The sequence below is a fragment of the Anabrus simplex genome, chromosome 2 (genome assembly GCF_040414725.1).
Source record: "Anabrus simplex isolate iqAnaSimp1 chromosome 2, ASM4041472v1, whole genome shotgun sequence".
Classification (NCBI taxonomy): domain Eukaryota; kingdom Metazoa; phylum Arthropoda; class Insecta; order Orthoptera; family Tettigoniidae; genus Anabrus; species Anabrus simplex.
The window spans coordinates 320,646,508-320,662,834 of record NC_090266.1 but is presented as its reverse complement, the minus strand read 5'-3'; the positions used below and the strand labels follow the sequence as shown (position 1 = coordinate 320,662,834).

At 42.0% G+C, this 16,327-nt stretch overlaps 1 protein-coding gene and 1 non-coding gene across 2 annotated transcripts in view; both read left to right on the top strand.

The window, feature by feature from the left end:
* The window catches only part of LOC136863529 (cytochrome P450 307a1-like), a 113,927-nt gene that overhangs the window by 53,888 nt on the left and 43,712 nt on the right, over positions 1-16,327 (top strand). The window lies entirely within an intron of this gene.
* Positions 10,694-10,770, top strand: TRNAS-CGA (transfer RNA serine (anticodon CGA)). The gene has a single exon. It is a non-coding gene; the product is annotated as a tRNA-Ser (tRNA).

Here is a 16,327-nt window from a genome sequence, read left to right as displayed (position 1 = left end):
TCAGTACACTGGACTAAGGGGTAGACATAAATACGCATTGAGTGAAAACAAAACGTGTTCCTTCATTTTTGGTGTTGATTTTACATCGCACCAACCCAGACGTCTCATGGCGACGAAGGGATAGGACAGACTGCCAACAGCGGGGTTCGAACTCACCATACGCGGAATGCAAGATAACACCTACTTGGCACTATCCGCGCAGCGAATTTACTCGGTGTAAACAAACGCATACGCCACTTGTATACATTAGAGAGAATTAAACTTACAGCACAGACATATTCTGAGTCATGGCCCTCCTTGTGCTCAGGCGACTAGGGCTATACAATTCACCGTGGTACTGGTACAAGATGGCGTCAGCGAAGGCTGTAAGTGAAGATAGCTCCCGGTTCTCTTGCGAAATAATCGGGAATAAATGTGGTGTAAACAAGAAGCGAGTGAAGAATGGTATCCAGTGTGAAAAGTGTTTAATTTGGTACCATTTTGAGTGTATATGTAGTGCTGGTTTTGCTGAAAATGAAGATACTTGGACTTGTGTTAGCTGTGGCGAGAGCAATTTGAATAGCGGTAGCAAACCTAGGCCTACAACGGTCAACGAATCGCTGGCGTCTCATTACTTGGAGGATGGAGGTAATGATAATGTACTTGTAATTCTCTCTTTATTGCAACAGGATTTACAAGCATTAAAACCGGAGAATGAGATTTTAAAGGAAAAGGTACGTTTACTGGAATCGAAAGTACCGGTACCAGTAAACACTCAGAACACAGGTGGCTCCGAGAATCCTAGCGCGTGGTGTCAAGTTGCTTCAGATTCTAGGAGGAAAAGTGTACAGTTTAATAAAGACAACTTTGTAATTGACACCAAAAATAGATTTTCAGCCCTGAGGGAAGTAAGCGATACGCAAGGTATCCGTATAGGAAGCAGTCAATCATATAGGGCAAAATCCGTTACGAGAAGCGGCAAAGTTAGGCCTAAAATCCCACACAGTGCACCGGCGAAAGTGTCGAACATTCTTATATTTGGTGATAGCCAGGCGAGGGGAATTGCGAAGAAAATGGTCAATGAAGATATTGCAGCATCGGCAGACATCTATCCTGGGGCCCCAATGAAGAAGGTATTGGAAAACACGGAGCAGGCGGCAAGAAATCTCGGAAGTCGTGATGCAGTAGTGATCATCGGCGGGACGAACGACGTAGCTCACAACGACGCCAAGAATGTTATTTCTGAACTTAAATGTACACTAGGTAAGCTGACTCACACTAACATCTTTGTAGTGAACGTGCCCCGCAGGGATGATTTAATTAGAGACTCGTGTGTGAACATTGAAGTGGACAAAGTTAATACAGATATGGTTAAAATTTGTCAACATTTTCGTAATACACAGGTAATTGATAGCAGCAGTTTCGAGAGACACTGTTACACAAAGCATGGCCTTCATCTAAACAATTCAGGTAAACGAAAGATAGCAAATATTGTTCTAGATTGTATTAATCATCAGATATGTACTGTAAAAAAGGCAACTCCCTTGAGTTATAATACTGACCAGGAAAACTCAGGAAATTAAGGAATTTCAAGTTACCCAATTGCAACAGTCAATTTTTAGGGCGGAAGGGGGTCTGAGATTGCTCTTCGTAAACTGTCAGAGTGTAGTAAATAAACAATTAAAATTCGGTACATTGATGGAATCTTATGAGACTGATGTGGTGATAGGAGTGGAATCGTGGTTGAGAGAAGGGGTGGGTAATAGAGAAGTATTTCCAGAAGGGTACACAGTCTATCGTAGAGACCGAGGAGATAAAAAGGGAGGGGGGGGGTGTTTATTCTGGTGAAGGAAACATATTGTTCACATGAATGGTTTACCGATGAAAGGGATGAAATATTAGGGATAAAATTAATTTGTGATAATATGAAGGAGGTGGGAATTATAGGAACATACAGGCCTGGAAGAGAGGAAAGAGACATGGAAATATTTGAGAAAATAATAGAATATACTCATAAAAACAATAATAATGATGTGGTAATAATTGGGGGAGATCTAAACTTGCCTGAAGTTGAATGGAATGGAGCTGCAAGTGAAGCCTATGAACAGAAACTGGCAAATAAGTTAATTTGGGAGGGAGGATTTACACAAGTAGTACAAGAACCGACTCGTCTCAATAACTTACTAGATGTATTCTTGGTTAAACCATGGGAAATTGTTGATAAAACTGAGGTAATTGAAGGAATAGGTGACCATAAGGCTATAATAATGGATGTAGGACTGGTACCAAAAAGGCTTAATAAGAGGGTCACACAAGACAAGAAATTGTACAGAAAAACTAAAGTTGATGAATTTGGGACGTACCTTAAATCACAATTCAGTTTTGGATAAGTGAAGGGAGTAATGTGAATACACTTTGGGCTAAATTCAAAGGAATCGTTTGGGAAGGAGAGAAGAGATTTGTACCTGTTAAGAAGGGTAAAATGACCTCAGACCCTGTTTATTATACAAGGGAAATAAGAAAACTAAAAAGAAAATGTAGAATAGTAAACAGGAAAATCAAAGAAGGTAGGGAGAGTAGAGAAAGTAGAAAACAGCTAATGAGGGAAGTGAATAGAGTGAAAAAGAAAGCAAAAGAGAATTATATGAATGGCATTCTTCAAGAGCGTAATGACCACAAAGGGAAATGGAAAAAGCTGTATTAATATATCAGGAATCAAAAAGGAAAAGGAATCCAAATTCCTACAATGGTGGGAGAAGGGGGTGAACACTATTTAACAGATACTGAGAAAGCAAACCTCTTTAGTAGGGAATTTAGAGATTCAGTAGATGATTGTCAGGAGTTGGAAACCGAAACAGAAGTTACAGAGGGACAGACACAGAGGGAAACAAGAAGCTTCTCGTTCACAAACGTAGATATTTTCAGAGAAATCCAACTGCTTCAGCAAGGAAAAGCAGCAGGAAGTGATCAAATTACTGGGGAGGTGATAAAGACAATGGGGTGGTACATAGTGCCTTATTTAAGATTTCTCTTTGACTATGTCATAAATAATAGTGTAATACCAAAGGAATGGAAGGAATCTATAATAATACCAATTTATAAAGGAAAGGGTGATAAAAGGAAACCAGAGAACTACAGACCAATCAGCCTGACCAGTATAGTTTGTAAAATACTGGAGAGTTTAATATCAAAGTACATCAGAAGGGTATGTGATGATAAAAATTGGTTCATGATGAGCAAGTATGGATTTAGAAAGAAATTTTCTTGTGAGGCACAACTGGTGGGATTTCAGCAGGACATATCAGATCAATTGGATTCAGGAGGCCAGTTAGATTGCATAGCCATAGATCTTTCCAAAGCCTTTGATAGAGTGGAACATGGAATATTATTAAAGAAATTGGAGGGAATAGGATTGGACGTAAGGGTTACACGTTGGGTAAAAACATTTCTAAATTCAAGGTTTCAGAAAGTCAAAGTAGGAATTAACGTATCGCAGGAAGAGAAAGTTTGGAAGGGAATTGCACAGGGTAGTATAATCGGTCAGTTACTTTTCTTAATATACGTAAATGATTTAGGGAACAATATAACATCAAAAATAAGATTGTATGCAGATGACATAATTGTTTATAGGGAAATAAATACCATTGAGGATTGTTCAGAATTACAAAGGGACCTTGAGAGTATCCAACAATGGGTTGAAGAGAATAACATGAAGGTTAATGGAGGCAAATCAACTGTTACAACATTTACAAACAGGAGTTTTAAAACTGAATTTGAATATACTTTGGATGGGGTAGTTATCCCAAAAGATGGCAAGTGCAAATACTTAGGTGTAAGATTTGAAAGTAATTTGCACTGGAAGGGTCATGTGGATGACATTGTTGGGAAAGCATACAGATCGTTACATGTCATAATGAGGCTACGTAAATGATGCAACAAAGAATTAAAAGAGAAAAGTTACTTAAGTATGGTTCGTCCATTATTGGAATGTGCAAACAGTATTTGGGATCCTCACCAAGAATACCTAATAAAAGAAATAGATAGCGTGCAGAGGAAAGCAGCAAGATTTGTAACAGGGGATTTCAGGAGAAAGAGTAGTGTGTCAGAAATGTTAAAGAAACTAGGGTGGGAAACTTTAAGTAAGAGAAGGGAGAAAACTAGACTTATAGGTTTATATAGAGCCTATACAGGAGAAGCAGCATGGGGAGATATCCGTGAGAGGCTTCAGTTGGAAAATAATTATATCGGCAGGACTGACCACAAATATAAAATTAGAAGGAATTTTAGCAGAAGCGATTGGGGTGAATTTTCATTCATTGGGAAGGGTGTGAAGGAGTGGAACAGTTAACCAGGGGTAGTGTTTGATCCTTTTCCAAAATCTGTACAGATATTCAAGAAGAGAATAAACAGCAACAGAAAAAAATGAAATGTTAGAGGGCATTCGACCAGTGCAGGTTAATGTAAATAAAGAATGTGTGTGAATAAATTAATTCCATCCCCTGGTCTAAGGAGTTTGGACAGCCAAAGTAGGGGACTGCCTGTAGGGGTGAAGTACAGTGGGGAATTCGAGGGCCCTGGGACCGCTACGGTAGCTGTGAAGGCCCTTCAGGAACTCTGAAAAGTGGTGGTAAAAGGGGCTCTGGTTAAGACGCAGCAGGTCGTTATGCTACTTAGGTTCCAGAATGGGTAAGGAAAAGAAAAAGTAAATAAATGCAATGTAAATTTTAATCTTATACCAGTTGTACAGTATCATTTGAAGTAATTCCACATACTGTATATCAGATGACTATATTTGTAAGTAGTACAGGAGATATTATAAGTAGAATTTTGTAAACAATGTAAATTTATTAAGGATGAGCTGTGTGTTTAATAGAAAAAATTGTTAGCGTAAATTATACAATATTGTATTATAGGAAAATTTTCTTCTCTTGTTAATTTAATATTTAGTGCTTGACAATAATGTGTACCATTTGCCACCGAGGTAAACACCTCATTTGCAAATAAAGAGATTTTGATTTTTTGATTTGATTTTTGTCCCTAACCCGTTAGAGGAGAGATCCTCACTTGGACTATGTGTACGTAGGGTAGCATCCTGCTTCACGAATTTACCGAGCTCAGAACATTTTAAGCAAGTCTCGGACCTATGGGAGTGATGGAGTCCCACTCTCATTCCACAGGGGAGAGACTCCTTGGAAACAACTTCGCGAACGAAATGGAATTCGATGGGGAGCTATCAATATTAATTGGGCTTATAGAAGAAAGAAAGTAGAACTGGCTGAGTCACCAAAGAGGATGGATCTGGATGTACTAGGAGTAAGTGATATTTGGGTAAGGGAAGATAACGAGGAAGAGATAGAAGATTATAAAGTGTACTTGACGGGTGTTAAAGGAAAAGGCAGAGTATGGGGTAGGGCTGTTTATCAGGAATACTATTGCACACGACATACAGTAGTTTCTGTTAGGCACGTAAATGGGAGAATGATGTGGGTAGATTTGGCAGTTGGAGGAATTAGGACGTGAATTGTCTCAGTGTGTTCACCATGTGATGGTGCAGAAGAGGATGAAGTTGACAAGTTTTATGAAGCATGTTTTCCTTTTTTCTATTTGCTTTACGTCGTACCGACACAGATAGGTTTTAAGGCGACGATAGGAGAGGACAGGCCTAGGAATGGGAAGGAAGCGGCCGTGGCCTTAATAAAGGTACAGCCCCAGCATTTGCCTGGTGTGAAAATGGGAAACCACGGAAAACCATCTTCAGGGCTGCCGACAGTGGGATTCGAACCAACTATTTCCCGGATGCGAGCTCATACTGTAGCTGCGCGCTCCTAAGCGCACGGCCAACTCGCCCGGTTTATAAAGCGTTTAGTGACATCGCAGTCAGGGTGAACAGCAAGGATAGGATAGTGATAATGGGCGTTTTCAATACGAGAGTTGGGAATAGAACTGAAGGATACGAAAGGGTGATTGGTAAATCTGGGGAAGATATGGAAGCTAATGCGAATGGGAAGCGTTTGCTGCAATTCTGTGCTAGTATGGGTTTAGCAGTTACGTATACATTCTTCAGGCATAAGGCTAGTCACCGCTACACATGGGAGGCTAGGGGTACCAGATCCATAATAGACTATATCTTAACCGACTTCGAATTCAGGAAGTCTGATAGGAATGTACGGGTTTTTCGGGGAATTTTCGATGATACAGACCACTATCTGATCTGTAGTGAACTATGTATCTCTAGGCCTAGGGTAGAGAAAGTGAAATCTGTCTGCAAACGAATAAAGTATGAGGAAATTAGACAGAAGTGCATGGATATGTTTAGTGAGAAGTTTCGAACAGTGGACAGTAGGCAGGTTCAGTATATAGAAACAGAATGGGTGACGTACAGGGATGCTGTAGTAGAAAAAGCAAGGGAATGCCTAGGAACGACTGTGTGTAAAGACGGGAAAAAGCGAACATCTTGGTGTAATGATGAAGCGAGAGCAGCTTGTAAACGTAAAAAGAAGGCTTATCAGAAATGGCTCCAAACAAGGGCCGATGCAGACAGGGAATTGTACTTAGATGAAGGAAGCAGAGCGAAACAAATAGTTGTTGAATCAAAAAAAAAAATCATGGGAAGATTTTGGTAATAACTTGGAAAGGCTAGGTCAAGCAGCAGGGAAACCTTTCTGGACAGTAATAAAGAATCTTAGGTAGGGAGGGAAAAATGAAGTGAACAGTGTTTTGTGTAATTCAGGTGAACTCATAACAGATCCCTGGGAATCACTGGATAGGTGGAGGAAATACTTTGAAAATCTTCTCAACGTGAAAGGAAATCTTCATGGTGGTGTCAGAAACAACCGAGCTCATGGGGAGGAAGAAAATGATGTTGGTGAAATTACGCTTGAGGAAGTGGAAAGGATGGTGAATAAACTCTATTGTCATAAAGCAGCAGGAGTAGATGAAATTAGACCTGAAATGGTGAAGTATAGTGGGAAGGCAGGGATGAAGTAGCTTCATAGAGTAGTAAGATTATCATGAAGTGTTGGTAAGGTACCTTCAGATTGGACAAAAGCAGTAATTGCACCTATTAGCAAGGGAACAGGAAGGATTGCAACAATTATCGAGGTAACTCATTAATTAGTATAGCAGGCAATGTATTCACTGGCATCTTGGAAGGGAGGGTGCAATCGGTAGTTGAGAGGAGGTTGGATAAAAACCAGGTTGGTTTCAGACCACAGAGGGGCTGTCATTATCAGATTTTCAGTATGCGCCAGGTAATTGAAAAATGTTACGAGAGGAATAGACAGGTTCTTTTTTATATTTCGTAGATCTAGAGAAAGCATATGACAGGGTAATGAGGGAAAAGATGTTCGCCATACTGGGCGAATATGGAATTAAGTGTAAATTATTGAAATCGATCAAAGGCGTTTATGTTGACAATTGGGCTACACTGAGAATTGGTGGTAGAATGAGTTATTGGTTCGTGGTACTTACAGGGGTTAGACAAGGCTGTAATCTTTCACCTTTGCTGTTCGTAGTTTACATGCATCGTCTGCTGAAAGGTATAAAGTGGCAGGGAAGGATTCAGCTAGGTGGAAATGTAGTAAGCAGTCTGGCCTATGCTGACGACTTGGTCTTAATGGCCGATTGTGCCGAAAGCCTGCAGTCTAATATCGTGGAACTTGAAAATAGGTGCAATGAGTATGGTATGAAAATTAGCCTCTCGAAGGCTAAATTGATATCAGTAGGTAAGAAATTCAACAGAACTGAATGTCAGATTTGTGGTGCAAAGCTGGAACAAGTAGAACATTTTAAGTATTTAGGTTGTGTGTTCTCCCAGGATGGTAATATAGTAAGTGAGATTATATCAAGGTGTAGTAAAACTAATGCAGGAACCTCGCAGTTGCAAAAAACAGTGCTCTGTAAGAAGGAAGTCAGCTCCCAGACGAAACTATCTTTACATAGGTCTGTTTTCAGACCAACTTTGCTTTACGGGATCGAAAGCTTGGTTGACTCATGATATCTTATTCATAAGTTAGAAGTAACAGACATGAAAGTAGCGAGAATGATTGCTGGTACAAGCAGATGGGAACAATGACAGGAGGGTACTCGGAATGAGGATATAAAGGCTAATTTAGGAATGAACTCTATGGATGAAGCTGTACGCATAAACCGGCTTCGGCGATGGGGTCATGTGAGACGAATGGAGGAGGATAGGTTACGTAGGAGAATAACGGACATTGTTATGGAGGGTAAGAGGAGTAGAGGGGACCGAGACGACGATGATTAGACTCAGTTTCTAACGATGTAAAGATAAGAGGTATAGAACTAAACGAGTCCACAGCACTAGTTACAAATAGAGGTTTGTGGCGATGTTTAGTAAATTCACAGAAGCTTGCAGACTGAACGGTGAAAGGCATAACGGTCTATAATGATAAGGTATGTATGTATGTATGTACAATGTACTTAGCTTATTCTTCATTTCAGTGTACAATTGAAACGAGATGTGCGTATTTCTTATTGAACAGGGCATTCATGAAGCTAGAGAAACTGTGCTCTACATCAGATTGAAATGAAATGAAATGGCCGGGAGTGTCCGAGGACAAGTTCGGCTCGCCAGGTGCAGGTCTTTCGATTTGACTCCCGTAGGCGACCTGCGCGTCATGATGAGGATGAAATGATGATGAAGACGACACAAACACCCAGCCCCCGTGCCAGAGAAATTAACCATTGGTGGTTAAAATTCCCGACCCTGCCAGGAATCAAAAGTGGGACCCCTGAGACCAAAGGCCAGCACGCTAACCATTTAGCCATGGAGCCGGACTACGTCAGAGTATAAGGTACGTACTGACGAGTTTCTTACCTTTCTTTTGCCTAAATGATTACTTCTTCTAATATTACATGTGCTAATTTACACATTCTTTGGACTTTATATATCTTCACCAAAATATACTGAAGTCTTCGAAACAGAACTTCTCCACTACTTCCTGAATCATTCTAGAGATTAATCATTATTGTAATACAAACAGTAGCGTCTCTGCAAGTGCTATAGATTTTAAGGGACGCCGGGATGCCGGAATTTTGTCCCACATGAGTTCCTTACACTGCCGGATGCCAAAGACAGGTTTTCCTATTCAACTACCCACAAACTTCATTGACCTCACGAGGGATCGTAGCCACTACTGTGTCACGGGCACCACAAGGACAGCACAATAATATTATTGATTACACGTCCCACTAGCTACAGTTTTATGGTTTTCGGAGACGCCGAGAAGCCGGGAGTTTGTCCTGCAGGAGTTACCGACGCGAGGCTGGCGTATTTGAGCACCTTCACATACCACTGGACTGAACCGGGATCGAACCTGCCAACTTGGGCTCAGAAAGCCAGCACCTTAATCGTCTGAGCCACTCATCCCGGCAAAATACTGAACCTAGTCTTCATATACAACAAGTTTCTCTTTAATCGAAATAGACTTTCAACGTATTAGGTCGTGTTACGTACATGTAGTACGTGTTGAAGAGATGTTAAGTCATCATCATCATCATCATCTGTTTACCCTCCAGGTTCGGTTTTTCCCTCGGACTCAGCGAGGGATCCCACCTCTACCGCCTCAAGGGCAGTGTCCTGGAGCTTCAGACTCTTGGTCGGGGGATACAACTGGGGAGAATGACCAGTACCTCAGCCAGGCGGCCTCACCTGCTATGCTGAACAGGGGCCTTGCGGGGGATGGGGAAGATTGGAAGGGATAGACAAGGAAGAGGGAAGGAAGCGGCCGTGGCCTTAAGTTAGGTACCATCCCGGCATTCGCCTGGAGGAGAAGTGGGAAACCACGGAAAACCACTTCCAGGATGGCTGAGGTGGGAATCGAACCCACCTCTACTCAGTTGACCTCCCGAGGCTGAGTGGACCCCGTTCCAGCCCTCGTACCACTTTTCAAATTTCGTGGCAGAGCCGGGAATCGAACCCGGACCTCCGGGGGTGGCAGCTAATCACGCTAACCACTACACCACAGAGGCGGACGAAGAGATGTTAAGTACAGAACAAAAATGGCCAGCCGGACACCAGTGGGATCCGAACCCACAACCTCCCGATTTCGCGTCGGTTGCTCTACCAATTGAGCTATGGTGGCCTTTGTTCTGTTTGAAAGGATCTGAGCTACTGGTCTGGCACTGCTGCTAGCACACTGTAGAGTGCGTTTAAGTCGCCCGTTGTGGGGCATGTCAATGAATATTGAATTTTCACGACCGCATTGTAATCGAAACAGACTTTCAACGTATTAGGTCGTGTTACGTATATGTAGTACGTGTTGAAGAGATGTTAAGTACAGAACAAAAATGGCCAGCCGGACACCAGTGGGTTCCGAACCCACAACCTCCCGATTTCGCGTCGGTTGCTCTACCAATTGAGTTATGGTGGCCTAGGCCATCTTTGTTCTGTTTGAAAGGATCTGAGCTACAGGTCTGGCACTGCTGCTAGCACACTGTAGAGTGCGTTTAAGTCGCCCGTTGTGGGGCATGTCAATGAATATTGAATTTTCACGACCGCATTGTAATCGAAACAGACTTTCAACGTATTAGGTCGTGTTACGTACATGTAGTACGTGTTGAAGAGATGTTAAGTACAGAACAAAAATGGCCAGCCGGACACCAGTGGGATCCGAACCCACAACCTCGCGATTTCGCGTCGGTTGCCAGACCTGTAGCTCAGATCCTTTCAAACAGAACAGAGATGGCCTAGGCCACCATAGCTCAATTGGTAGAGCAACCGACGCGAAATCGGGAGGTTGTGGGTTCGGATCCCACTGGTGTCCGGCTGGCCATTTTTGTTCTGTACTTAACATCTCTTCGTCCGCCTCTGTGGTGTAGTGGTTAGCGTGATTAGCTGCCACCCCCGGAGGCCCTGGTTCGATTCCCGGCTCTGCCATGAAATTTGAAAAGTGGTACGAGGGCTGGAACGGGGTCCACTCAGCCTCGGGAGGTCAACTGAGTAGAGGTGGGTTCGATTCCCACCTCAGCCATCCTGGAAGTGGTTTTCCGTGGTTTCCCACTTCTCCTCCAGGCGAATGCCGGGATGGTACCTAACTTAAGGCCACGGCCGCTTCCTTCCCTCTTCCTTGCCTATCCCTTCCAATCTTCCCATCCCTCCACAAGGCCCCTGTTCAGCATAGCAGGTGAGGCCGCCTGGGCGAGGTACTGGTCATACTCCCCAGTTGTATCCCCCGACCAAGAGTCTGAAGCTCCAGGACACTGCCCTTGAGGCGGTAGAGGTGGGATCCCTCGCTCAGTCCGAGGGAAAATCCGAACCTGGAGGGTAAACAGATGATGATGATGATGATGACTTAACATCTCTTCAACACGTACTGCACGTACGTAACACGACCTAATATGTTGAAAGTCTGTTTCGATTACAATGCGGTCGTGAAAATTCAATATTCATTGACATGCCCCACAACGGGCGACTAAAAACGCACTCTACAGTGTGCTAGCAGCAGTGCCAGACCTGTAGCTCAGATCCCTTCAAACAGAACAAAGATGGCCTAGGCCACCATAGCTCAATTGGTAGAGCAACCGACGCGAAATCGGGAGGTTGCGGGTTCGGATCCCACTGGTGTCCGGCTGGCCATTTTTGTTCTGTACTTAACATCTCTTCAACACGTACTACATGTACGTAACACGACCTAATACGTTGAAAGTCTGTTTCGATTACAATGCGGTCGTGACAATTCAATATTCAAGTTTCTCTTCATTTTGAGATATAGTACAGTCTTGATACACATGACATCTTCCCTGCACATCGATTTGCAGAAATGAGTGTGTCACATTGATAGGAAAACGCATGAATGGTAAAGGTGAGACAAAGGCTGTCATCCTGAAATTAAGTCTTCTTATGTTGCCTTCAGTCCGCCTGTGTGGTGTAGTGGTTAGTGTGATTAACTGCCACCCCTGTAGGCCCGGGTTCGATTCCCGGCTCTGCCACGAAATTTGAAAAGTGGCACGAGTGTTGGAACGGGGTCCACTCAGCGTCGGGAGGTCAACGAGTAGAGGAAGGTACGGTTCACTCCTTAGCCATCCTCGAAGTGGTTTTCCGTGGTTTCCCACTTCTCCTACAGGCAAATGCCGGAATGGTACCTAACCTAAGGCTACGGCCGCTTCCTTCCTTCTTCCTTCTCTATCCCTTCCAATCTTCCCATCCCCCACAAGACCCCTGTTCAGCATAGCAGGTGAGGCCGCCTGGGTGAGGTACTGGTCCACTTATCCAGTTGTATTCCTTGACCCAAAGTCACACGCTCCAGGACACTGCTCTTGAGGTGGTCCCTCACTGAGTCGGAGGGGAAAACCAATCCTGGAGGGTAAACGGATTAAGAAAGAAAGAAAGAAAGAAAGAAGGAAAGAAAGAAAGAAAGAAAGAAAGAAAGAAATGGTGCTTTGAAGAAGACTTTCATAATTTTGAGACAAGTTGTTGACATTGTCCAATGTAATGCTTACATTTAACTAGAGGTAGGAATTTTAGTGCTGCCCCTTAATTTTTTCTCTATTAAAATGCCCAAATTAGCTTATCTTACAGAAAAACCATAAAATGAACACCCCTAATTGTGTTGTAGTTGCACCTTTTTGCACCTTTTCTCAATGCTAACACCTTCTTCCACTTGTATAATCCATTTTCTTGGTTCCTTCACCGCATTTTATTACTACAGAAATTAAGCGAGAAAAGCCGAGCATTTCGTATGTAAAGCATGGTCCTATGTTCTATGCGGTTCTTCAATTCGTCGCTAAAATCGTAGGCCCCTTATATTGCACTGATCGGGAACTTAATTACGAACCTGGGCCGATGACCTTCGATGTTAGGCCCTTAAAACAACAAGCAAGCTTAAAACAACAAGGAATTACGAACCTGGTGATTGTAGCCGCCCTTCAGCAGCTGCTTATCTGCCGGCCCTGATATGTACGTAGGCGACGGTTCAGAATACGCTTAGACTGTGTGTGGTGTCTCCCATTGTCCTACTAGCAAATAGCTTAATGTTACGCTATTTGTTGTTATTGTAGCACCAGTATCAAGTATGCTGAAACAAAAAACGAACGCTGAGAAAATAAGTGATAGTGCTAAACAGTTTAGTGCTGATTGTATTCAGAGCGACGGGTCAGTTCTGAAGTGCAATGTTTGTGATAGGTATATAAATAACAATTGGTACCCCAAAAAAACAACGTAATCATGTTATGCAGTATATAGCTAGGGAATAAACATGTGAGGAAGGAGTCTACATGTTGTGATGAATGTGAAGGAAGGCACTGGATGGTATTGCAAACCAGATACTAGAACACTAGAAAACCCTGATGTTAAGGATGTTGCAACAAATAGGCATTTGATATCAACTGCAACACTTGTGTCTGTTGACGTTGAACATTCCTTTTTTATGTGTACCGTAAGTATTTACGTATTGACAGGAGCTGCAACCTCACTGAAAATAACATTGAAATGTTACCTGTTTGACAGTTTTCTGGACATGTGATTTTAATAACGTTGTGTTCTGGGACTTGTTTTAGGCAGATTTTTAATACATGATAACACGAGTGAATTTTGTGTCCTTTTATATGATGTAAAATTGATTTTGGTGATATTTACATTTAAAATTTGCACTTTTTATACCTTTTTCGATTATATTAAAGCACCTTTTTTAATTCAAATTTTGCACCTAAAATTCCTAGCACTACATATAACTCGGTGAACTGAATGAACAAATCATGGTTCATGAATTATATTATAGTATAAATCGTGCTTAACCTTTATATGATCGTAACTTTCTTAATTTTCAAATGTCAATAAAACTGCCGTCTATATTTTTTGCCTTTAGTCCGGAATTCACTAAAAATGATTTGCATCTTACTTCATATTTTGGCTCCCACGAACTTCCGGGGGTCATTAAAGATCCATCACATCATTCACCATTTAATACGAGTTTTAAAATACGTTATACACTTTATGACTGTTAAATTTTACACTAATATTAAAATGTATAAATATGGAACAACTCACTTGAAACTTGACATGAGATGCCGTTCCAGCCTTTTCCTGAATTAGAGCTGAAACTCCTCAGAGAGCCCTCACCTAAGATATGCATCGAAAATCGGATTGGTTCAAGGTCGAACCACACTCGTGGCTCCGCAAGCACAGGTTAGGACGTAGTCTGCGTGAAATCGTGTTAAGTGGTACGGTACGTTTCGATCATCTTGAACAAATTACTGGTGCGGGAAGACGTGATGATCTTCCTTCCGAAGTTACTTCTAGGTTAAGTTTGAAATGGTTCGAATTAGAGATTAATGTTTTGTTCTTCAGATTGCACTCGAGCTCCAAACCCGTTAGTAAAACACCGTTACCCAAGAAAATATGTACAGTCCGTTAGAGCGTGAACCAATCTCTCCGCGTACGTCAATATATACACGACATAGAAAGGCCCTTCACTTTGCCTCCTCGGTTATCTCTATTTAAGGTGGTATATACATTTTCATGGCTTCATCGCCTATGTATACATCACATAGAAAGGGCCTTCACTTTACTCGTCCGTAATCTTCGAGTTAAAGTAACAGATATATTCTCTTGGCATCATCATTTGATGCTAACTTTTCAATGTATACACCACATAGAAAGGCCTTTCACGTTTATACTTGAAAATACATTACTGGTCGGTAATCTTCTAGTTAAAGGTAACAGATACTGTATATTCTCTTCGCATCACCACTCGATGCTCAATGTGTACGCCTTTCACTTTAAGGTAGTCGATGACCTAAATGCTTGTAGAATGGCATAGATTAGTGCGATTATTCACGTTAAATAGCGGGACTGTTATTATGCTCAAAATTGGCATAACAGTACCTTGACTAGGGTTAATAATCTGGTTATAAGTAGTCACAGTTAATAAATACACAAACTATGACCCTAAAAGCGAGCAGAATATGTTAAAATGAATCTCTGCACTGGGGTTATATCATCACCTAATTGTGATTCAGTAATAACATCTTATAATGTTCTAACAAAATGACAGGTGATAAAAAGTACGAATTGCTAATCGATGTCAGACAGACAAAATATTACTAAATATTGCACCATGTAGTTGCGTCAATTCCACGCGTAAATTTCTGTACTTCACAAAAGCAGGAATTTATATGTTCGAAGAACTCTGACGAGAAGTTACTTTGCAGATGTTTAAAATAACTCTTCAAGGGGTAGGATAATCAGCACACGAAACAGAGTGCAGTGAGTAAATAAAACATTTAAAAAGTTCCCTTCTAATACGTAGACCACCTGTTGTCGCCTTCTTTGGAGACAGATCATCACGTTTTAATTTCCTGTAGAAGATAATCAACGTTCTAATCTGCAAATTGTACAGAATAGTAAAATACTACTGGTATCTTCTCATAAGACTCACTCAGTCTAACAAGCAGCCATTGTGCTGTAGAAACGATCACTTCGTAAAAGAGAAAGAAATTGGCAGTTTGAACCAAGGACTTCACTAGAACAACCAATTTCGTTTATCCTGATTTACTTGTAATACTAGTAATGTTGCAATCGGGAGATAGTGGGTTCGAACCCCACTGTCAGTTTCCCATTTTCACACCAGGCAAATGTTAGGGCTGTACCTTAATTAAGGCCACGACCACTTCCTATCACATCTAGCACTTTCCAATCCCATCATCGCCATAAGACGTATCTGTGTCGGTGCGACGTAATCAAAGACACAATAGGCCTACATGTATCGTGAACGTAAGTTCCTATAATAATAATTTCGTGTGGCTATTTCTAGCAGAGTGCAACCTTTGTAAGGCAGACCCTCCGATGAGGGTGGGCGGCATCTGCCATGTGTAGGAAACTGCGTGTTATTATGGTGGAGGATAGTGTTATGTGTGTGTGTGTGTGTGAGTTGCAGGGATGTTGGGGACAGCACAAACACCCAGCCCTCGGGCCATTGGAATTAACCAATGAAGTTAAAATCCCCGACCCGGCCGGGAATCGAACCCAGGACCGTCTGAACCGAAGGCCAGTACGCTGACCATTCGGCCAACAAGTCGGACACCTAAGTTCCTGATAGCAGGTTAGTAATGTATGAAGCAGAGAGTAGTGAAGTTCACTTCGGTGAATAGTCCAATTGAAAACTTCTATTTCTCGTGAGAAGTAACACAGTAGTCATGATTGCCTGCTTCCTACACCGATGATAAACTCTGACCTAGAGACTTACAAACGCACTGCATTGAAGTCTCTTATGAAAGCATTGACGTAACGCCCTACAATATACTTCGCGGAACCAATTATGTGTCTGATCCAGATCCGGGTTAGCGGTATTTGTTTTGAGAGACAGGATCGAGCTGGACAGAGTCGGGT